The 22,902-nt window shown below is 39.5% G+C and overlaps 1 long non-coding RNA gene across 1 annotated transcript in view; it reads right to left on the minus strand.

Annotated features, from left to right (window-relative positions):
• Positions 1-1,478: 1,478 nt before the first annotated feature.
• The window catches only part of LOC103350924 (uncharacterized), a 49,514-nt gene continuing 28,090 nt past the window's right edge, over positions 1,479-22,902 (minus strand). The window contains exon 3 of the long non-coding RNA XR_016219022.1: positions 1,479-2,348. This is a non-coding gene — a long non-coding RNA (uncharacterized LOC103350924). The remainder of the gene's footprint in view (positions 2,349-22,902) is intronic.

Here is a 22,902-nt window from a genome sequence, read left to right on the forward strand (position 1 = left end):
ACCCTGGCTATTGCAGGCATTTGGGGAATGAACCAGCAGATGGAAGATTTCCCTCTCTCTCTCTCTCATCCTGATATTTAAATAAATAATCTTTTAAAAATATTGAGTGTTCTGGGGCAAAAGAACTTGTCTTTCAGCTTACCAGTCACTAGACTATGTCAGTTCCAACTAGAAGGGCTGCACCCACAGGCTCTGTGGAGCTGAATGAAGCAACTGGATTAGGCTTTCCAGTTGTTGCCTTTGGGAAGTGGTGCTGAGTACTTTCTACTTTGGAAAATGAGGGTACGTGTGAATGTTAGGTAGAGGGATGTTAACTGTGACAGCCACAGCTAAATTTTTTCTGCCCTTCTTATTTATTATGAGCCACTTCGGCCTATGAAGTACAAGTAAAAACCTATCAGTAGGGCCTCCAGAGATTTTGTTTTCCTCATGAAAAAAACAGAGTATAGGACAGCATTTGCTATTTGCCCTTCATCTTTTCTCTCCTCTCCTTTTTTTGGCTGAAATTAAAACTTAGTGTCTGGAGGTGGATGAGTCATCAGGAGGTTGATAAGACAGAAGCCACATTTTAAGGATGGAGGAGCAAGTAGCTAGAAGGATCATAGTTCCAGGTGATTTCCTTGAGCATTTGCACCAGCTCTAGACTCATTGTCAACTTCCAAATTCCTTGTTATATTAAAAAAAGAGACTTGTTTAGTCCTCTGAAGTTGAATTATTGTATAACTACGTGTTTATGATCAAATACCAATAAACTGTGGCTTGACTGCCAAAATAATTCAGAACTCATGGACATGATGAAGGTCAAATGTTCTCAGATTTGGGAAGTCAGTAGAAGCAGTAACTAAAGTGATAGACTTGGCAGTGGGGTTGGGCAGGAGGCAATGAAGGCCAGATAGATGTGATCATCTCTAAACAAGTTGAGGAGGCAGAAAAATGTGACCTGTATCTGGAGCCAAAACAGCACTAGAGAAAGAGAAGCAGGAGCATGGTCAAAGGGTAGAAGACCAAGGAGGGGCCACTGGTGCTATCTTTGGTTAAGATATTCAGGGCAGATGTGGACTGATTGCCAACAGAAGTACTCTACCTTGGCTCATATATATTCCAGAAAGCATCTTGAGTTGTGCATTGGTGTTTGTGGGTAGAAGAGTTTAGCAGGGTGGAGCCAGCATTGTGGTATAGCAGGTAAAGCTGCAGCCTATGATGCCGGCATCATCTATGGGTGCTGGTCCCTGTCACGAGTGCTCCACTTCTGATCCAGCTCCCTGCAAATGGCCTGGGAAAAGCAGTGGAGGGTGTCCCAAGTGCTTGGGTTCCTGCCTCCTATATTGGAGACCTGGATGAATCTCCTGGCTCCCTGATTCAGCCTGGCTCAGCCCTGGTCTTTGTGGCCACTTGGGGAGTGAACCAGGGGATGGATGATGTCTGTTTCTTTCTCTCCCTCTCTCTATAACTCTTTCAAATAAATAAATAAATAAATATTTTTTAACAAGGGGCAATTCCATCATTTTTATTATAAAAGTTTTTAGCTTAAAAATGTGTTTTATGTGGTACTATGTGATGTTTCATTGCATATGTACATTGTATAATATTCAGAGTAAATATATTTATTATTTCAAGCATTTAACATTTCCTTATGGTGAAAGCATACAAAATAATATATTCAAGGAGTTTTTTAAATGGAAGTAAATACAATGAATTAACATTACCTACAGTCACCTTACTGTGCAATAGAACCATAAAACTTTATCCTTCTATCTAGTTATAACCTAGTATCTCTCAATCGACCTTTCCTAATTTTTCCTTTCAACTTCCATCCCCAGGCTCTGGTCACCACCTTTATATTTTTGAATTGTATGAGATCACCTATTTTTTTGGACTCCACATGAGTGAGATCATGTGATATTTATCTTTCTGTGCTTGGCTTATTTCACATGACATAATGACTTCCTGTTAAATCTATGTGGCTGAAAACGACAAGATTTCATCCCCTTTTATGGCTCAGTAATATTCTGTTGCATGTATGAGCTAAATTTTCTACATTAATTCATTGGTAGATAGACACTTAGGTTGTTTTAATTTCTTGATGATTGTGAATAGTGCTGCAATAAACATAGGAGTGCAGATATCTATTCAACAGGTGGATTGCATTTCTCTTGGATATATACCCAGGAGTCCCATCTTCTTGAAATCTGTTGTAGAGGCATGTCTGAGTTGGTATGCATCTGGAAATATGATGGGTCTTCTGGTCTTCTGTTTTTCAATATAACATGCATGAGAACGTCATTCAGCCGGCTGAAGAGCCATCCATGCTCTCTTCAGATGAATCTAAGTACTCCAGTTTCTTGCTTCTGCAAAGTTAGAGAGAAGCTGGGTTGAGTAAGCAGTGGCAGCCACCATTGAAGCCTCCAAAATCATGCAGTTGAACCTGTTTGACTCTCTACAACCTGGGATGGTATTTATTTACCTTTCACATATTTTTTTATTTGCTAGCTGCATTTCTGACAGTCAGAAGTGACATTAGGATTAAAGTCTCCTTGTCTAATGAAGATACAACTGAGTTCCATACAAGAAAAAGAGCAACATCTTAGCAACCTATATAAATATCTGAATCATTTGATGATTCTCCTAATGTTTCCTGACTTCTGTTCTTGTATTTTAAAAAGTTACAAAGGGAGACACACTCAGATAGAGCAATGTTCCAAGCCCTGAGTGGACCTAAATTTGGAATGTCTGAAATAGAAAACACTGATAGCAGATTTGCTCAAAACAAGCAAAATAAAGTCCTCCTTCCTAAAATGAATAAAAAAGATTGCAGCCTTTACTTTAGTAGCATGTACTTTAAGTAGCATTACTACAGTTCTCCATTCTACTTTAATATACTCAGAAAAACAAAAAATGGGAAAATGTACCTGTTCTTGTTATATTACCTTTTTGATTGTTTTAGCCACAGTTCTCTAGAGAAGCAGAACCAATAAGATATAATATACACACAAAGATATATACATATGTGTATATATATACTATATGTTTATATATATACTTATATATACTATATACTTATACTAGAGTGTAAGGAATAGACTCATAGAGTCCCAGTATAAAGTCCAAAAGTCTAAGACCCAGGAAAGCTGATGGCATAGTTCCAGTCCAAACACTACCATGCTCAAAAGCTAGGAAGAGCCACTGTTTTAATTCAAGTTTGAAGAGAAAACCTGATGTTTCAGCCTGAAAGCCGTTAGGCAGAAGGAATTACCCATACTCAATTCGTTTGTTCTCCTCAAGCCTTCAGCTGACTGGATGAATTCCACCCACATTAGGGAGGTAAATTTTCTCTACTTTTGTCTACTGACTTCAATTCGGTCTCATTTAGAAATATCCTAAAAGATACACTCAAAATAATGTTCAAATATCTGGGCACCCCATGGCCTAGTCAAGTTGGTGCACAAGATAAAACCATCATAACAGAGATGACAAGGTAGATGTTTATAGTCTAGATGTGGTTCAGAGGCCAATATTTTTATTTTCAGGAAGTATTTACTTATTTGAGAGGCAGAGAGATATCGACAAATAGAGAGAGAACACCTATTGATTGGTTAACACACTAAATGTGCAAAATGACTGGGACTGAACCAGGCTGAAACCAGGAGTTGGTGATTCAATCCATGTCTCCCAAGTGGATGAGAGGAACCCAGCTACTTGAGTTATCATCTGCTGCCTTTTGCTGTCTGCATCAGCAAGAAGCAGTAATCAAGAACTGGAGCTGGGAGTAAAACTCAGGCATTCCAATGTGGGAGGTAGTAGTCATGTTAACTGATAGGCTAACTGCCTGCTCTGAAGTTTATAAAATTTTTCTGATTACTTGTTGCTAATACAATGGATCAGGGACTAACAGGTACTCATGTATGGAGTACAAAAGTGTTTGGTTTCTTCATATTACTGCAGCAAGGATGGTATTACTCTGGGGAAACCACAGGGACATCTTGGTGAAGAGTCAACTGAAGAGTCTTCTGGTTGAGTTTGGATGATTTTGGAGAGGCATTGGGAAGCAGAGACCAGTTCTGGTTTTCAGACTGTGGAGAACCTAGGTCATTTCAGAGATTTGGTATATTAATGTTTTTATCTAGGAGGAGAGAGTGTTTTAAAGTGGGTTTAGAGGTGTAATGGCTACAGAAGCAGTTTCCATTTGGAGACAGTTGACTTGGTCAGAAGAGAAAGTGTTTAGTCATTTTTGTGCCACAGGGTGGCTTAAACCGTATTTCTCTGATCATGATTATGGAGTGAACTTACATATATCTTGTACTGAGCCATTATTTGTGATCTTTTGGCAACATTGTGGTCTGGGTGTCAGTACTGCCATTTTTCATTATCTCATTAGCAATACTTAAAAATCACGAGATAATTTTTTGCCTAAAATCTGGGTTTATCTTCTTTTGAAAAAATGTGACATATTGGGTAATGCTGGGCTTTTGTTTCCAGGTAACACTAATTGGGTTCTCTCATGTGCAGTTTGCCACATAGTCCCTAACCAGTTCTTATTATTTGATATCAGGTACAGTTTATTCTTTTCTGTTATGAACATATACATTTTTTGAACATATACATTTTCAACCTTGCTCTAATTGATTAGCTATCTGGAGATTTGCACTGGCCTAGGTCTTTTGAATTATTGAAAATGTTTAATTCTAAAAATGTCTTCACAATTATTGAAATCAAAGCATTTACCATCTTTAACTAATCACTATGCATTAAATTTTGGTCTATTTTACTTTTTGAAAAGCAAAATAAAAACCTCAAGACATCATGTATCATATTTAAATGGACTGATCAGTCTCTAAGAGGTACAGCTGATTTATAAGATAGTTAGCTACTATACTTCTCTTCTTTTACTATCTACCCCCCATAGGATATCCATAACCTGTGTATCAATCAGTAGCACTCTTTGGTACAAATGACAGAATAATCTCATGTAAACTAGCCTACCCAAAAAGAGTTTTTGGCTTCCACAAGTGAAAAACCAAACGGAATTTTTAACTAATAGTTTGACCCAGGCTCATAAATACAACCATCTCTGGATATGTTTTTTTCTGCTTCTCATCTGGTCTCCCTTACATTAGTTTATTTCTCAAGCTATTGTTTCCAGAATCTATATCCCCACATACTGTTACAAGGTCAATATTTTATGAAGAACTAAAAACTAAAGTACTAATCAACTGGGAAAAAAACAGTGGGAAGGAGGATTTATCTCTTTCAAGAGGGTTACTCCATGTTCCATGAACATTATTTTTTTCAAACTGGATAAGAAGTATATCCTTGGACTAATAGGTCTCAGTTTTATTTCACACATCTGATCCTGAAAATGGAGATAGTTAGCCGTATCCACAGACCTGGACTGGAGTTCAAAACACAAGTTGGAGTACTGTTAGTAGAGAAAAGGTGATTGCAAAGAAGGAGTTTCCAACAAGAAATGTTTGGGACTTTCACGCAGTAAGTTTCTACTGCAACATGATAGAGTCACTACTAGTCCAGGGCCTGAACTTCACCCAGCCACATTCAGAAATAGTCCTTGCGGTGGGAGATCAGGTCATGGGTTCTAATGCCACATAAAACTACTGGAAATGGAGTTGTATGATTGTCTTGGGCTTCCTGGGAAGCAATCTCTGAAATGGAGATTTGCGTTCAAGAAATTTAGTGAAGAGTTTTCTCAGCATATTTGTAGAGTGAAGAAAGTGGAGTGGGAGGGAAATAAGCCAGACCCAGGAAGGCAAATATCATGTTTTCTCTTATTTGTGGAAGTTAATGTATAGAGAGTATAAAAACTGTAGCTGTTGTATCATTTGAAATGTAGTAATGAATGTTGTGTCACTGAATCATACCGTGCACATGATAATATACCTTTCTTTCCCCACATTACGATCATTGCCACGTATCCCTCACTTTGTGATATTCATACCTCTGTTTTCAGGAAAAACAGTATACATGTGTATGTATGTAATGTCCACATATGAAGTGAATATGGCAAGCTGTTAAACACTGTTACATTTTAAAACTAAAAAAACTAAACTTGTAATGATATTTAAAAAAAAGAAAGTAGCAGTGGAAAGAAGAAAAATTTTGAATGGGATGAAATGATAAAAAAAAAAAAAAAGGTCTCACCTGCTGGTACAGGGAGTTCTGGAGCACGGATGTGTGGGGGCCAAGCTTTTATATTCTCCTGTGGGCTCTAGGCTGCCCCAGAAAAGCGGCATGACCTTGGGTGCAGTGAATCTCTACAGATGAAGGCAAATCCCAAAGGCTGACTCATATGGGAGCCGCCAGCTGCCAACGCTCCCAGCAGCTGGAGGAATGGCTGCTTCAGTCTTGGGCAGTGGGATAGGGGTGGGGGCAGATCTTGGTAGCATTCCATAGCATCCACTACAATGATGTATGACTTTTTCCTAGCCGTGCAACTGGTAAGGGAAAACAAACATTTATGTCATCTTGTCAGGGTGTGGTACTCAAAGGAGCAAAGTTTTTCTTGGAAAACAAAATATCAAAACATTGCTTGGTGAACATAGCAATAAAATAATATGGTAGAATAGAAGATACTTTTTTTTTTTTTCCTGGCAGGCAGAGTGGACAGTGAGAGAGAGAGAGACAGAGAGAAAGTTCTTCCTTTTCCGTTGGTTCATGCCCCCTGTGGCCACTGCGGCCCGGCACACCATGCTGATCTGAAGCCAGGAGCCAGGTGTTTCTCCTGGTCTCCCATGCGGGTGCAGAGCTGAAGCACTTGGGCCATCCTCCACTGCACTCCCAGGCCACAGCAGAGAGCTGGACTGGAAGAGGATCGACTGGGACAGAATCCGGCGCCCCAACTGGGACTAGAACCCGGTGTGCCGGTGCTGCAGGCGGAGGATTAGGCTAGTGTGCCACGGCGCCGGTCAAATAGAAGATACTTAAGAGGAGCTCTCTCCCTGAAGTCACAGCATGCGCTTGCTTTCCTCCTAGAAAGGTACCTGCTGGTGAAGGAGAGCAGAAGACTCGCATCCATGGAGGTGACTCAGACTACCTGCTTCCCATGGAATGTCTGGGATCACACATGTTCAGATTCTCACTCTTCAATTCATTATATTTCCTAGCAATAACCCCATACAACTAGCTTTATAAAATGTTCTTGTGACACATTTCCTATACACCCCAAGTACAGCTTATCTGCCATTATTTTTGTTTCAGTAGTAGCCCTTTGAATATGAAATGCTGGCAAATGAAGTCTCACTGGACCCGTTAATTCATCCTTTCATGTGAATTCCTATAATTCCAGCCACAGATTTGTTCTGACCCTGTCTTTGCAGTTATGTGATCTTGGTCAAATTATTATAAAGCATTATGAGACTGTCTCTAAGGTAGCTTCTAGCATCCTTTTATTTCATTTATTTGTGATAAAAATAAAACTAAAATAGTGATTCATAGAACATATTTAAATGACTGCTTCAATGCCCTGTCTGTCAGGGAACAATCAGAAGACAGCAGTGAGTTTGACTCTCGAGGAAGCATACCCATATCAAATGTAGAAAGACAGAACAACAAAACAATGGTTAGGGGTTCATGAATCTAAGATAGACTTCTTGTGCCTTTGTCATTTAATCTGTGTAAATTTTGTTGGAAGAAAATTTTATCCAGAAAACAGAGACCATTTCTGAACTTTATATTACATGTGTTTCATGCCATAGCCAAAGTAAGCTACCATCAAAGAAACGGGCTGTAGCTGTTATGAATTTCTAATTCTACCCACCCATGTTTAAGAACTTTTTATATTTATTATATTACTTAACACAACAACTCTAAATTTATAAAAGGTGAAGACTACACTTCAGAACCAAATTATTTTCCCAAGGTCCTACAAGTATTAAGTTATACAGCTCAGATTCAACTTTGGAATTCTGACTTCACAAAGTATTTTCTAACTTTCCTTCATATAGATATGCCAAATGGGACCACTGAACAATTTACTTCTGTTCTTAAACAAGAGTCAAAAAGAATTTGATTGCATGTGTTATCATATTTTAGAAATATTATATTTTAGGGGTGGCGCTGTGGCACAGTGGGTTAACGTCCTGGCCTGAAGCCCTGGCATCCCATATGGGCGCTGGTTCTAGTCCCGGCTGCTCCTCTTCCGATCCAGCTCTCTGCTATGGCCTGGGAAAGCAGTAGAAGATGGTCCAAGTCCTTGGGCCTCTGCACCCACATGGGAGACCCGGAAGACGCTCCTGGCTCCTGGTTTCAGATAGGCGCAGCTCCAGTTGTTGCGGCCATTTGGGGAGTGAACCAGCGGATGGAAGACCTCTCTGTAACTCTGTCTTTCAAATAAATAAAATAAAATAAAATGTCTTTTAAAAAAGAAATATTATATTTTAACATCCACTATACGTCACTGAAAAATTTATCTTTCAGTTTTTTAAAATTTTTTAACAGATTCAGTATGATTTGTAGATACAGTTTTTTTTTTTTTTTTTTTTTGACAGGCAGAGTGAACAGTGAGAGAGAGAGAGAGACAGAGAGAAAGGTCTTCCTTTGCCGTTGGTTCACCCTCCAATGGCCGCCGCGGCAGGCGCGCTGTGGCCGGCACACCGCGCTGATCCGAAGCCAGGAGCCAGGTACTTATCCTGGTCTCCCATGGAGTGCAGGGCCCTAGCACTTGGGCCATCCTCCACTGCACTCCCTGGCCACAGCAGAGAGCTGGCCTGGAAGAGGGGCAACCAGGACAGAATCCGGCGCCCTGACCGGGACTAGAACCTGGTGTGCCGGCGCTGCTAGGTGGAGGATTAGCCTAGTGAGCCGCGGCGCCGGCCTATCTTACAATTTTAAGAGCAATTTACTTCTTTCAACCATGTATACACTCAACACTTATGGTATCTACATTATATATATAATTTAATATCTAGGTGTCTCTTCTCTTTTTGAAAGTTGTGCATCCTTTTTTTAAAGTTCTCAAATTCATCCATCTTAACAGCACTATGAATAAATTAATGAACTTACTAAAAATCAGCAGTTTATGAATTTTTGAATTTATGACAAGCTCATGACCATGCTGAGTGGTAGGGATGCTAAAGCAAGCACAACACATTCTTTTCCTTCAATAAGCTCAAACTTCAGTAGGGGATTCAGAAAAATAAATAATTACAATATAATGGGATAAATGCTATATCACAGCTGTATGTTCATGGTCAGAGGTAACTCTACCTGTAGTATAGGGTGGGTGAGCAGGAAAAGTTTAATTGAGTAAATATTCACCAAGCACTTACTATGTTCCAGATGCTATACTAAGAACTATGGATAAAATGGAGATAATAAAAGCCTATTGGGCTTACCATCCATAAAAGATGATGAGTTTGTTGGATTGAAGGTTGTTTGTGATATCACTAGCAATAGAATAATGGTGTGGGCTAAGATATGAAGACATGACTTGTTTAGAAATCTCCAGTTATTTCAATGTGCCTGAGACACATGGATAGAAAGTGAAAATGAAAACATAGGAAGAGAATGATGCATTATGAGATTAAGAGCATTTGCAGCTTTCTAATTTGGGAAGCAATGTAATCACATTCTGATTTTATGCAGATAATCCTAGCACCTGTGTGTAAATGTATGACAGAAATCCAAAAGTTAAGGCAGGAGATGAACTGGAGACTGCTAAATGTTACTTCTGAGTTAAGTGTTTGGACTAAAGCATAAGCAGAGGAGAAAAATTTCAAGAGAGAGATTCTGGAAGCAGAACTCATGAGATTGGAGTACAAAATATGGGAGCAGTCTACAAATGAAGGTAGGACATGGTACTTGGCATTTGTTGTTAGGTGTCTGGGTAAATAGTGGTGTCATGAAAAAAGGTGGGAGAGTTAATTAAAGGTAAGGGGCTTTACAAAGACAAGGGAAGACAGGAGCAGATGAATGGGATGTTAGGGAGAAAATAATCCCAATCTGTGGATATCACATTTGAAATACTGGCCAAAGAAGGATATACTTTTCTCTGAAGGGAGGAGAGAACTTCCACTTTGCTTATGGCCCTGTCTAAATACTGATTGAGTTTGTGGACTCAAAATGATTCCATAGCCTTGGCAGCTCATGACAAGAGCCTTGGGTGATCACTGATGTCATAAATAAGAGTGTCAATTATTAAATCAACAACAGGAGTCACTGCACACTTGTTCCACATGCAGAACCTCTGTTACTTAATGAGTTGTACTATGAAAATTAACAGTAAAACTTGTCTTCAAACAGTACTTTATACTTTGTGTGTCTGTGTGGGTGCAAACTGTTGAAATCTTTACTTAGTATAGAGTTGACCTGTATATAAAGATAATTAAAAATTCATCTTAATGAAGAATGGGGCGGGAGAGAGAGTAGGAGGTGGGATGGTTTGGGGGTGGGAGGGTGGGTATGGGGGGAAGAACCACTATATTCCAAAAGTTGTACCTATGAAATTTAAATTTATTTAATAAAAGCTTTCAAAAGAAAAAAAGAAATACTGGCCAGATATTACACTGCCAGAAAGCAATTATATGCATGTATTTTGCTCCTGTCTTCAACCTGGTTGTGCGCTGGTGGTTGTAGGTATTTGGGGGGAGTGAACCAGTGGATGGAAGATCTCTCTGCCTCTCCTTCTTTTGTCTCTGTGCCTTCAAAATAAGCAAAAACAACTTTTAAAAGCCTCTCCAAGACGACTTCCGTGAACAGGCACAACTCCCTAAAACTACTTCATAATTAAGGCCAGAATATCATGGAAGAAGCTTGAGATCATTCTTTGCTGATCATGGACACTTGTCAGGCACATATTTTAGTATTTATGAAATATGAGGTAAGCTATAGAGGTGTTGCTTGAGAGGGGCTCAGAGCAGCATGATAGTGATGACCAAAAAGGTTGAAATGTTACTTCTCTGAGGCCCATATTTCAAGGAATTGAATTAATTTGGCCAGAAGAGAAGGCTGAAGAGGTCCTTAATTACAGTCATTGAGGGGTGATCAGACTCGGTTCAAGAGAGGTGGCACATCTGTTCACCCTATTCACTGAGGCCAGGACAAAGAGGAATTGACTTATAATTCAGCAAGTTGCTAATTAAATACTAAGAAAACTCTCTGGATATATATGTGGGCTTGAAATGATGTGAAATATGTCTGAAGGGGATATTTTCTTTACAAAATGTAGACAATATAAACATGGAAATGGGTTAAATGCATTCAAAGGATCTTCTTGATCCTTGAGAATACTTTTATATTGTAATTATCTCATAAATCTCATTTCTGTGAGGAGAAAATAAGACAAGGCTCTAACATTTTCAACAACATCCCAGCAACACATATACACATATGTGCATACACACACACACAGGGTGTGGAGTGAGCTAAAACCAAAAGCAAAATTCACATTCAGGATTTATATCAATTATGAATATGTTTGACTGTAGGCAGCAGAATGTGACTCCAGCGACTTCACAAATAGGAATGTTTCACATGGTAAGTTCAGGGAAGGCAAGCAGCTGTTAGTGTTGGCTCATTGACTCAATAACGACAAGGTCAGAGTCCTTGTGATTCATTTGCCTTATGCAGTCACCCCTTGCTCATCGCCTTATGCTGCAAGAGATCACTCCACCTCTTGGCATCACTCTTCATTCAAGTCTGGGGGAAGAGGGAAGGATAAGGAGTTATCTCCTTTAGGGGTTCCTGCTAAGGGCTCCTTGACAGAGACTACTAGCTGCTTGTCCAAAATTTACTTCTCTGTAGCCCCAATACAAGCTCAGCTTTATTTGGGGCTATCAATGTGCTGATCTGATGGACAATATTTCCTACCTTCCTCTCAACTAGAGGTTGACAATGACATGGCATGAAAGTTGTTGGGTGCAGCTTTCAGGACAGTTCTTTAGGAGCTGGCTGCGACACAATTTTCTTTTCCTCTCTCTCCAATTCTCCCATTCCAGTTCCTTGAGTCCTGCCTATAATATGACATTGTGACGAGGGCCCTAGCAGACTTCCTCACAAAACAGAGGGACAGAGGGCAGTGGTCGATCACCATACAGTGGTCTGCTTCACTTTCTGGCAAAGAAGGGATAGTTTCTGCTGGCAGTCTTGTCCCAGAGAGAAACTGACAAGGATGGTCTTGGGCTGCACATTTCCCCTTTCTCATCTCATAGGCATCGCTCTAGTTTGATGAGTGAGGAGAGAGAGGTGACACTCATCCTTGCCTCCACAAGGATGACATTCCAGCAGCATTGAAGAAGTGTTCATTCACCTACTGTCCCTAGCTTGCTATTTTCTAATTCTACTGGACTTAACCACTTCCAGGAGGAAAATCAGTGGATTTTCAAAATTGTCTTGTTCTCAGCACTGATCATTTGTATATCCTCAGGGATCAGGGTGGACAATTCATACTTTCTCTCAAAGGAAATTAAAATAAACCGTAATAAACCATTATTAAAATCAATTCTAAAATCAATCTGTAAGACAGAAAGTTCATTTCCTGTTCTATAGAGTTGTACTTTCCTCTCTCCAAGTTTCACACGACGTACTATATAGTTAGGTATGCAGTGACTGTATCTGTATTGAACATTTACAGACTTGATCCCCTTACCATTCATTAAACAGTATAGTATAACAACTATTTACAGTGCATTAGATATTATAAGTAATGTAGACATGATTTAAGGTATATGAGAAGATATGCATAGGTTCTGTGCAAATACTATGCTATTTTACATAAGGCCTTGAGCATCAAAGATTTTGGTATATATGGGACTTCCTGGAACCAATCCTCATGGACACTGAGGGACAACTGTATTCTATCTACCGCTCTATTGCAAGCAGGGAATCTATCCCAAACCATGTCGAACCATGTCTCCAAATACTTTCTGAAATTCTGCAATGATACTGGATAACAACTCTATGAAACTTTAATGAAGAAATTTCAACAAACGGATATTTGATGATTATAAAATGGCAACAAAGAGATGTCTTACATACAGGTACAACTTCTCTCACATTATCACATTTGCAGAGCATAATTAAGGCTGATGGGTCAATTTTCCTTGTCTACATGAATTACAAACCAGGGGCAAGCATTTAACCTAGCATTGGAGTAACTGCATTCAATGCCTGGCTCCTGACTGCAGTTTCCCGCTATCCCAGACCTTGGTGGGCAGTAGCAATGGGCTCAAGTAATTGGATCCCTGCCACTCACATTGGAGACCCTGAATAGGTTTCCAGCTCCTGGTTTCGGCCCCAGGCCAGTTTGATCTATTGTGGGCATTTGGTTAGTGAACCAGCAGATGGGAGCATTCTCTCTGCCTCTTTAATAATATTAATAAAACAAACTGAAGAAAATAAAAGCCAAAAATCCATTCTCCTTAGCATCTTATTCTGTTCAGGGTCAACTAGAGGGAATTTAGGCAAGGTTCGGATGACCTCACAGGCAGGCTATAAGCAGGGACACAGAAACTACACCAGTCCTGCAGTAATTCTTGGATGTGCCTTCTTGCAGAAGAGATCAAAATGCTACTAGTAAAAGTACTATCGAGTAACTTACTCTGTTCTAAACACTTTTCTGAGTATTATACTTTTTACCTTATTAATTGTATTAACTGTTTTTATGATGTTGCTGTTCTCATGTCAGATGGAAAAATGAGTTATGGAAATCACGAAACTTGCCTAAGATGTTCCAGCTGATTTAAGGAAGTGCCAAGATACAAGCACAGGCTGCTCAAAAGTCCATTATCCAACTTCACATTTCCAAATTCAAGCCAGTCCCCAGTCATGAGAATAGTTAACCCAGGTAAAATTATTTCCTGAGAATCCCTGTCTTAGTTTTGTCTAGGAAAAAACTCAACGCTTTGTAAGGAAAAGAAGGTACATGAAAGAAATAATTTTGATTTAAACTTTTTCATGGATATCAGTTGTTGAGAGTCCAAATGAGTAAACTTAAACTCAAGAAACAAAAATTATTCACCAAGTGGTTAGTTTGGGTTTAATGTATACATCAAGATTTTGGGAAGTTGTGCACACCTGTGCACACCATTTTTCTCATTTAGGAACAGTAGCATTTGAGGTATTGCCACAATTATGCAACACTGAGTAATTTACCAGGGTGACCACCAAGTGACCAGGTATTATCTGAGGTGCTTTTACCACTTCTCAGCATAGTCCATGTGTCTTCATTTTGGTTTCTCTTTGGAATCACATAGTTCTGGACATAGTTTTGGCCATATTTTCTGCTTTCTTGCTTCAATGTTCTGGGCACTACAAAGCACTTCCCTCTGCTACTCCTTTTCCTGCAGGAGTGGGGTACAGCTCTGCTGTTTCTCTTTTCCTTTTCAAACCGCTCAGCTGTGTTTCTAACACTAATGCACTGCTTTTATCTGTTCCTTCCCTTCTCTGAAACTCTCAGGGCCCTCGTAGTACAGGGAAAAACTGAATGCCACAGAGTTGACCACACTTCCCTGAAATTCATCCAGCTACCCCTGAAGTATTTAAAAAAAACCTTCAGTCTTTGGACAAGCTATATACTTATAAACTCAAGACTATCCATTCACCATTTGCTCTTTGGACCTGAAAGCAGGGTGGAATTTGGGAAGCAGACCCAGCATTTTCCATCTTGGCTTGGCATTCACTGTTGAAGGGTAAGCTCCACCTAATGTCTTTAACATACCTGTGATGCAACTTCCTTGGAATTGAAAAGCAGTAATTTTTTCTGCCTACCAGTGCTTAAAAGACCTATATATGGGCAGATTTTCTTTATACTAAAGTGGAATTCTTACCTTATAACTGCTTAGAAAAATCGTGTTCTAGTTTAAGGTCAAGCTGTGGTGCCTGGAACTGTATGGCACTTAGTGCCTTTGCTGAGACACTAGCTCTGTATCTATGGAAACAGCAGCTCATCATGGACAAAGCTGCCATAAGCCTAGGTGAACCACCAAGGTGATAAATCCCATGTGATGGTGCCTACGGCCTAAAGTCACATAACTAGGTGAGGGCAAATAAATATGTAGTTTTAAGAAAGAATCACTTGACTCAGATAGGCTTTCTAGGCTATCAGGGTCAAAGCTATGTACTTGTTGAAATCCAAATTCCTATGCTCTGGTCTGAACTGAAGACCCAGCACATGTTAATTCAGTCTGGTTCTCAGATTTCTGGCTCAACACCAAGGGTGTTAGAACATAGTATTTTTCCCCCTCCTAATATTATACCAACTGAGAAAAAAAGAGAAAAAAAGCTGTATTGGAAACACATATCAGTTTTGTTATTAATAAAGCTATTCCTTAGAATATCTCTGGGCATATGGGCTTCTAATAGTGAGTTAGGCTGACTTCACCAATAACAGGCTGTGCTGATCCACCACTATACCCAACCCCAAATTAAAAGGGACAGATCTCTACTACCAAGTGACAGGGTGCACAGCAAATTCCTGGGTCCTGCCAGCAGTTTGAACTCAAACAGAAAAGACAGAGAAAGGAGCTGGTCCATATGCCCATCTATTGTTGTAAACACACTGATTTAAAGAAGATAGTTCTCTTTTTTTTGAGGGGGAAGAAGTGAATGCTACACAAAGAAATCCCTTCACACTGGGAATGAAATATTAGACTCAAAGAAGTTAGGTGATCTGTGGAAGATTGTAGCATTCTGTGGTATTAATACTGGAATTTGGACAACTCCAAAGGCACTGCAGTGATACCTCTAAAAATAGCTAAGCACTGCTTCATCTATACATCTTTGTCCCTTGCTGCATCTATGATTGCACTCAGTTGTAGTTATTAACATGAAGGCTGACTCTCCCTTTGGGCAAAGACCATGACTTTATCATCTTGGAATCTCTGGCACCTGCTATAGTGCATGGTAGAGGGGTGGGCCTTGGCAAAATTTTTTTTAACTATTTAAAAGAGCTACAGAGGGTGGGGGGCCAGAGCAGAGAGACAGATAGTTCTTTCATCCACTGGCTCATTCCTCAGATGGCTGCAATGGCCAGAGCTGGGAAAGGCTGAAGCCAGGACCCAGGAGCTTCTTCCTACTCTCCTACGTAGGTGACAGGGGGCCAAACACTTGGGACATCTTCTGCTGCTTTTCCCAGACAATTAGCAAGGAGCTGGATTGGAAGTGGAGCAGCCAGGACATGAACTGGTACCTATACGGGATTCAGGAATAGCAGGTAGTGGCCTTAACTGCTATACCACAACACTGGCCCCTTTGGCACACTTTTTAAGACACCCACATCCCATGTCAGACGGAGTTCAAGTCTCAGCTCCACCTTCACTTCCAACTTTCAGCTAACATGTATTCTAGAAGTTAGTAGATAATGGCTCAAGTACTTGGGTTGCTGCCACCCACGTGGGAGACCCAGTTGAGGTTTAAGCTCCTGTCTTTGGTCTTATGCAGTCCTAGCTAATATGGACACTTGAAACAGTAAGTTAACAAAGTGAACTCTCCCTCTCCTTCAAATAAATAAATAAAATACAGTGCATGACACAGAGTAGGAAATCAGTGCATGCTTGTCAAGTGCAACTGGACTGAACTGGTTTCTATAGAAGGAATACATGATTGTTCCTGTTCTGATCAGAATTACTGCAGAACAAATGAGCTCCAAAGTAGAAGCCTAAAGCAACCATTTGATTTGCCTTATGATTTTGTCAGTAGATAATTCTGGAAGAGTTGTATAAGATTATCCTTTAGCAGGATCTCTCATGTGGTTGAGTCAGTTGTCAACTATAGTCAGCTGCCATCCAGAATGGCTTCTTGTGTGGCTGGCAGTTGATGCTGGCTGTAGTTCGGATGGGGGTTCAACTGAGACTAACAGCCAAACTGCCTCCTCTCCAGCCTGGTGTTCTCAGGGAAGTCAGACCCCGCCCATGGTGACTGGCTTTTCACAGCAAGTGTCCTGAGAGAGCCAGATGGAAATTGTAGGGCTTTTTCTGACTTAGCACTGGAAACCACACAGCCTTGAAAGTCACATCTGCTGCATTTTATTGATAAAGGACACTATGATCAGCCCAGATTCAAAGTGAGAAGAGATACACCTTTTCTCTAAATGGGAAAAAATGCCAACAAATGTGTGGACAAGGTTTGAAATCCTCACGTGATCTTTCATATTAGTTTTCTGCTGTCTCTCTTCTTATGCCCTTATAGGAAATTATCATTTATATTCTTTGGATTCCATTCCACTCTTAACTGATAAATTAACTATTTGCTAACTAATTCACTGCACAGTGACAAATAAATATACCATTTCTCTAAAGGAGAATGTTTTCATTTTAAAGATGGCTTTCAGAACTGAAAGAATAGTTTGAATAGTTCTTGATTTTCAAGAATGATGCTTCATGATGAATACATTTTTGAGAAGATAAGGTTTCTAGTGGGACTGAAATCACACAGCATTTGCAACTAGCTAAACAGAGACAGACAAAAACATGGGGATTATGTTCTAAGTAAACAGATTGATATAAAGTTAGGTCCTAGAATATCAAATGCAATTCAGCTGTTGTCAGACTTAATGGAAATAAAATTTATCAATTATTTTAGTGTGGTGACTGCCAACACAAGAAGGTATTAATTATCTCACAAAGTGTGTGAAATTCTCAATAAACACATTTTAACTTGAAAACTCTATGCTGTATGGTACTCTTCAGAAGAGGAAACTACAGGGCGGAGCTGCTATAATACTGTAATAGAATTCCATGATGCCCCAAATCACTGTCACGATTCACCTAGGTTGTTTGACGATGAGAGGCAGAGAGGTCTAAAATTGAAAAATTTTGAAACATAAAATTATTGAAACATAAGAAAAGTGTCTGTGGGTTTATGTAATGTTTTCCATGTAAGAAAATAATGTCAGTCTCTCTCTGTATATTTGTATCTGTATCTCTATATATTAACATCTGTATCTTAAAAGTATCCTTGTAGAAAATAAATCTGCAGGAAACATTTTGATTGAAATACAAAATATACACAGGAAAGTACACAAATCATAAATCTATAGCTCTAAAACTTTCACAAAAATTTAATATAATACTGAGAGACCAGCATCCTGAAGCCTCTCTTATGGCCCTTTCAAGCTATTATTCCCTGCAAAGTTTGCCACTATTCTGAATTCTACAATCACAGTTTCATTTTATCTGGTTTTGACATTGTATATAGAGAAATGTTAAAGTCTGAGCCCTTTGTGTGTGGCACCTTTTCCTAAGATCATGACTATTTTTTCACTGCTGTGTAATATTTTGATGAATTAATATGTTTCCCATTGTTTATTCATACTACTAGCTGCTGATAGGTATTTGACTTGTTTTCAATCTAGGACAATGGTTTTCAACTGATGAGACATTTGCAGCTTCTGTGCACATTTTTCAATGTCTGGAAACATTTTTGGTTGTTACAACTGAGGCACTGCTGATGGAATCCAGTCAGCAGTGAGCAGTGAGTTAGTGCTGCTAACTATCCTACTGAGCGTTGGAAAGCTCCCCATAATAATAATAAAAAATCATTAATTCAAATATGTTAATAGAGCTGATGTTGAGAAACCTTAACTTAGGACTATGATAGCAATTCAACTACAAACACTGTTGTATGTATTTTTGATAAATCATGTATGCATTTCTCTTGGGTAAATACTTACAAAGGTAATTTCTTAGTAATGGAACAGGCATATATTCCTGTTTAAAACATATGACCAAACAGTTTTTCAAAGGGATTTTACCAATTTACATTCCCACCACCAGGACAGGACAGTTGCAATTGCTTGACCCTCACACCAACATATTTCTTCAGTCTTTTTCTGGTGGTTGGGTAGTCACATTTCTTTGTGCTTTTATTTTTTAAAAAATATTCTAAAATCTTATTTAAGAAACAGATTGGGGTAGGTGATGTCGGGAGGTGTGTGTGTGTGTGTGTGTGAGAGAGAGAGAGAGAGAGAGAGAGAGAGAGACTCCCAGCAGCTGATTTACTCCCCAGATGAAATGCCCACAATAGCCAGGTCTGGGCCAGGCTGAAGCTGGGAAACAGGGACTAGGACCCAGTCTCACATAGGTGTCAGGGGCCTTGTACCTGAGCCATTACTGCAGTCTCCCAGGATGCACATTATCTGGAAGCTGGAATCAGTAGCAGAGCTCAGACTCAAACCCAGACACTCGAATATGGCATGTGGGTTACTCAAATGATGTGTTAATCTTTAGGCCAAACATCTCCTCGTTTGGTTTTCATTTCCATTTCTGGGGCTGATGCTGTGGTATAGCAGTACAGTAAAGCTGAAACCTGCCATGCCAGCATCCAATATTGGTGCTAGTTTGTGTCCCGGCTGTTTCACTTCCAATCCAGGTCCCTGCTAAGGTGCCTGGGAGAGCAGTGGAAGATGACTCAAGTCCTTGGACCCCTGCTGCCACATGGGAGACTTGGAAAAAGTTCCTGGCTCCTGGCTTTGGACCAGTCCAGCTCTAGCTGTTGCAGCCCATTGGGGAGTGAACCAGCAGATGGAAGATCCTTCTCTCTCTCTCTGTCTTTCCCTCTCTTTCTCTGTAAACTCTTCTTTGAAAATAATAAATAAACCTTGAAGAGAAAAGGCAAGGTGTACTGAGGCATCAGGAATCATTCAAAAAGTAGCAGTTCTTTTAAAAAAATAAATAAATCATACTTCCATGATAATTAATGGTTATGAACATTATTCCATATGTTTATTTCTCATCTAAATATCCCTTTTTGTGAAGTGCTGTGTTATTTTTCCCATTTTAATTTTTTTATGTTTTCTTATTCATTTGTAACACTTCGTTATATGTTTTGTATGTATCCAGATCTAGGACTTCTCTCTCAATGCTACATGGTGTCCATAAATATGCAACCTGGAAGTGTGGGAATCTATCACCTTTCAGGATAAAACTAAAGAACAAGAATTGATGGGTTGATATTTTCTCTTTTGACCTGAACATTCTTCAAGTATATTTTTACCCAGCCATTTTCATGGAATTGAGCAACCAGTTGCCCAAATTATCTCAACTCAATAATTAATGCTTCAATTCCAAAATCAAAGGCATCTTTCCAAGTTTTTCCTGGTAAATGATCTTTTCTGGCTCTGAATTTAAGATATCACAAAACTACAGGTGCTATTTTTAAGTTCATGTTTATTGATCATTTGAGTATTCAAGTTTCTATATCTATGAGAAGCAATCTCAAGAAATCCAACCATATCCAGACAATTTCGATGAATATAATATGGTGTTTGGAAGACATATATGCTAATGATCATCTCAGTTCTTTGCAATGCTCAGACCAGAAGCTCTCAGAAAGCTGGCTCTCCCTCGAACTCAGCGTATCCTTTTGTTGAATTGCTGTAACTATGCAGCATTTTTAAATTACACACCCAAATGTCTTCACTTGTAATTTCTGTGCATCAAAATGTAACTTTGTGTATTTACTATATTTATAGCACTCTTGTTAAGCCCTTTATGTGTATATCAGTAAATCCTCCCATGTACAATGATAATTTCTAATATGTACCCCATTTTACAGGAGAAGATCTCAGATAGCAGTTCAACTTACTCAGGATTATGTATCAAGTCTGTTAAAACAGAAATTCAAACCTGGAATGTCTTGGTTCAAAAATCAGGTTTGATTAATTACAAAATTCCACTACTTTCTTTTGATCATAGTTCTGAATCCAAACATGATATATTTCTGACATAATTTCAAGTGCATGGATGTGGCCACTGTCTTGTTCCTGAGGCATCTTCTCAGTGTTTTCATGCTGACAATGATGATGGTAATGCTGAAGAAGAGGGTGGAAAAGAGGGGTAGGAGGAGGAGAAGATGCAAGAAGAGAAGGAGAGCAGAGGTGAAGAGAATGACAATGAATGGTCTAGCCTAACTTCATTTGTAAAATACAAAGGGGGAAACCTCTGGGGGGAAAATGTCATCTACCATGAGAGGAACAGATGGCTCAAGCTTATAAGGAGCTAGGTAAACATAACTAGGAAACTGGAGCCTGCTCCTAAGCATACAGTGGGCTAATAAAAGAAAACAAACATTTAGTATCCCGTGTTGAATGAGATAACAACAAAAAGAACCACAGCCATAATAATAGGGCTTTGAGCAAGCCAGAGAGAACATAAAAAGGAATCCTACCAATATAACAGTGTGGTTAGCTTCCTATTTTCTCATCCTGAGAATGTTTAATCTCTGTTTTATTACTTGTGACTCACTGAAGGCAGAGATTGGAGTGAAAGGACTATGGGCTTTGGGCTGTGCATACTTGGGTTTAAAAATCACACTTTGCCATTTAGTAGCTATATGTCTTTGAGAATAGTGCTTGATTTCCAAAGTTCAATTTTCTCATCTGTAAACCAAGATAGAGAAAAACCTGCCTTTCAGGGATTTTGTGAAAGGTAGGGTCTGGGATTGGTTCCTGGCAAACACAATGACTTAGCAATTTGCACACAAGAGTTTAATTGAGTTGGTCTCAGGATCTCTGTCTCAGAGAGGGACAGAAGGTAGACCTGCTGAGCAGTTACAGCAGAAACCTCACCTGATCCCACAGGAGTTCTGGAGCTGGAATGACCCTTGAGATTTGTCCTCCCTATGGCAAAGGGCCAAGCCTTTATGTTCTTCTGTGGACCAGACATGGGATGTGAGCTGCATCCTGGGAGGATGTGTGGCCTTGACTGGGTGGTTCTTTTTATTTTAAGCAAATTCTCCAAGAGCAGATTCCCCAATAGCAGTGAGAATGAGTGCTTCAGTTGAGAAGGAGGATCTGGGCAGTGTCCCACAGGTTCCGCTAGAAGAGGTATTATCTCAGTCCCATGATTCAGTGGATATTTCCTCACCTCACTCTCATTTCCAGTCTTGCTGTACTTTTATTTAAGGCACTTTAATTGGACTCTGAGCTACCAGCACTGGGGTCCACCCAAGGTTTTATTTATCTTCTGGGTCTCAGTTCCAGCTTCCTTCCTTGCCAGCCTTTTCAAGCAAGATCCAACCACTTCATCCAGAGATTATTTTTGAGAGATGCCTGACACCCATCAGCTTTTAAATTCCATGTTCTCGGTTATCAAGCTGTTTACCTTGGGTATCTTTGTACATTTCTGCTCATCTACACTTTAGTAAAGACAATAGACCTTACTCTCCAAATATGAATCAGAGTCATGTTGGAAAGTACCAGAAATTGCTAATAGCCACACAGATCAGGTGGGAGCTGATGAAAGAAACCTCATTGAAATTATTGGTAGGGAGGTCAGATCCTTTCCCACGACAATTATTAAAAATGAGCACTATGGTTAGGAATAAATAGCTAGCTTCCATATGGTACTTTTCACACAGCCCTTGGGATGATTGAGTTTTACTTCGTGCATTATGCAAATCCTTCAAAAGCATCAGTGCTGGCTTTGATTGAGAGCATGTAATATTTATTGACTCTTAGCCATTGGGTCATTTTTGGGCTAAGTGCTCCATGTGGGTTATATCATTTTTTTCTCACTGCAACCATATGTGGTTCCCATGAGGAAGGAAGAATTGTATTCTCCATTTTGTAACTGAGGCAACTGAGGCTTAGAAATGATTTACCTGTGGTGGAAGATCAATGTGCTTTGAATTCAGGCAGTCTGACTTTTAATAACGATGCATGAATTATAGCCTAAGGTATGGAGAGAAGTTCAGTATTAGTTCCTGCTTTCTTAAATCCATCAATGATCCCTCTGTGTCAAGGAGGGTTCACACAATATGTAGTGGCATTGAATAGTTCCCCTGCTAAAATTAGTATCTATCTAAAATCTCAGAATGTGACGTTTTTTGGGAAATAGGATCTTTTGCATATAATTAGTTAAGGATCTCAAGATGAAATCACACCAGGTTTAGAGTGAGCATCAAATCCAATGACTAGTATTCTTGCAGAGGATCTAGAGGGACACACATAAAGGAAGA

This window comes from Oryctolagus cuniculus, chromosome 13, assembly GCF_051225735.1.
Source record: "Oryctolagus cuniculus isolate XC-2025 breed Fujian yellow rabbit chromosome 13, ASM5122573v1, whole genome shotgun sequence".
In the NCBI taxonomy this organism is placed as follows: domain Eukaryota; kingdom Metazoa; phylum Chordata; class Mammalia; order Lagomorpha; family Leporidae; genus Oryctolagus; species Oryctolagus cuniculus.